The sequence below is a fragment of the Tachysurus vachellii genome, chromosome 10 (genome assembly GCF_030014155.1).
Source record: "Tachysurus vachellii isolate PV-2020 chromosome 10, HZAU_Pvac_v1, whole genome shotgun sequence".
Taxonomy (NCBI): domain Eukaryota; kingdom Metazoa; phylum Chordata; class Actinopteri; order Siluriformes; family Bagridae; genus Tachysurus; species Tachysurus vachellii.
Window position 1 is genome coordinate 2,285,001 of NC_083469.1, and position 2,371 is coordinate 2,287,371.

At 36.5% G+C, this 2,371-nt stretch overlaps 1 protein-coding gene across 1 annotated transcript in view; it reads left to right on the forward strand.

The window, feature by feature from the left end:
- fam167b (family with sequence similarity 167 member B) overlaps nt 1-786 on the forward strand; it is a 3,564-nt gene extending 2,778 nt beyond the window's left edge. Inside the window, exon 2 of the mRNA XM_060879921.1 lies at nt 1-786. This exon is cut by the window's left edge and continues 752 nt beyond it. The gene's annotated coding sequence lies outside the window, so the exon portion shown is untranslated.
- The last annotated feature ends 1,585 nt before the right edge of the window (nt 787-2,371 follow it).

Sequence of the window (2,371 nt, forward strand, 5' to 3'; positions counted from 1 at the left end):
AACCAACCTTCAGATTCCAATGATCGTCATGGGACATTAACACGTGCCATAATGTCATGGGTGTAAACACTTAACACTAAGAATGTCAGTAGAACTGATGAGGAACATCAGATAAATGGATAATGTTTTTAAGATTAAGGTTTGTGTTCAGCTCAGGACCTTAAGATTAAATTGTATGCACTTGAGTATTTTCTCTAATGAACATTTTTGAAAAAGTTATATTATTTACATTACACAGACTATGTGTAATGTAATTAGTTTTAGTAATTAGTTAATTAGTTTTTCAACTGGCACCTTGTTACAGAAATAAAAAAAGGAAATGTCTTTAGTACTTAATAGCAGAACAGAACATAAGCCCAAAAGTAGCACCATCATTGTTTACAGAAATTAGGAAGTCAACAAACTGTTCCCATAACTATAGCAGTTAAAACCCTGAAATATCTGACTGGGATTAAATTCAATAGAGATTTTGAATACTGGCTCCTGATTGGTCAGAAGGTGTTAATTAATTTTTTAGAACAGCAGCACTGACAATAGCGCAGCCGCACATCTCAACGTTATTGTTTCTATAGTAACAACTCTTTCACAGGGAGTTAAGAGGTTTGTAATCATAGATCTGGTTGATAACTTTTCAGACATGTTCAGGACAGAGGTGCTAGAATGTAAGATCATTAAACGTAACAATAAATGAATAAAATCTACAAGCATTCTTTAATAAATAAATAACATTTTGTTAAAGTACCGAAGCTTAAGAGAAAATAAAATATCTCAGGATTTGGAAATTAATCACATCATCGATTATTTCCTTATAACCGCAGTCCTCTAAGGACATTCCAGCTTCATGTACTTTGTTGTCAACATAAAACATTCTAAAATGGACCTGTAAATACTGTAACTCAAGCTGACGAAGAACACTGTGATGTTTCTCCTACGTAACATCAGCGGATCACCGAACTGAATGAATTCGCATCATAAATGAAGACCTGGACATCTTAATTTTCATCAAGACGGAAATGTTAAAACAAACCTTAGGCAAGGACCTGGACTGGTTCTCACTATTTTTGCTTCTCATCCCCATCTCTGGCTGCTTCCCAATAATTCACTCAGAATTCCCGGACACTCTATTACAGGAGCCCAAAAATAGCTAGTCAGATATGAGGACAGAATAATTACAGCTCATACGCTGGGAGAAGACAAGCTGAACTCTTTAGCATATTGATCACAAAGCCACAAACGCTCTAAAGTAAAAATGCTTAATGTGCAACAGACTACTTTATATCAAACCCATATTCATAAATCTTTTGTAAATGTCCAGTATCACATCTGCACATGTAAATCCATTAAAATACCACTACATGTGGAATCCTTTATAAAGAAAGTCTGGAATTTTTTATTATGGAATTTCTTATGATGTGGGATAAATGCCGAAGTGATCTCTGTAGTGAATTTGCAGCTTTCACTAGCAGTATTTTAAAACACTCCTGAATACAACACGGTCAGCTGACGGTGCTTTAAATGTATTTATAAATGATTACATCAGTAGTTCCTTATAAGAGCTGAACAAACAGGATTAGAGAAAGTAAATACTTAAACTCACGATCACCGATGTTTAAATTCTATTCTATTAAATCATCAGCGTTATAAATGTTATAAAGTTCAATTCAATTAAAGTTTATTTGTATAGCGCTTTTTACAATTGACATTGTCACAAAACAGCTTTACAGAACATAAACATAGAACAAAAGGTTAATATAAAGAATAATATAAACATTAATATAATACAAAATTCAAGATTAATATTAGATAGATTTAAATGTGTATGTATTTATCCCCAATGACCAAGTCTGAGGTGACTCAGGTGACTGTGGGGAGGAAAAACTCCCTTAGACGGTAAAGGAAGAAACCTTGAGAGGAACCAGACTCAAAGGGGAACCTCATCCTCATCTGGGTGACACTGGGGGTGTGATTATAAATATACAGTCTGATAAATGTTGTGTTGATGCAACAGATCACATGGAGTTCACATCTCCTCTTTAGTATCGCAGAGTCTGACTGGAGCTGGTAGATCTCTAGATGCCTCAGGATTCACTGAGTTGGCCTCGTCTCCGTGGAGGTCCAAAATCTTCATCGCACAGAAGACGATCGGCGCTGGTATAATTTCTGGATGCCTCGGGATGGGTAGAAAGAGAGAAGCAGTGTAGTAGAGGTCTTCACGGGTCCACTTAGATCCGAAAACCCGAGGTCCGACCCGAGACCCGAGCGGGTTCGGGTCTAAAAGTTTCACGTGTGCCTCGGACACGGGTCAGGTATAATAATAGCGGCATCAGGTCTCGGGTAATTTAAAATGAATGTGTTTTTACCGAACAGACCC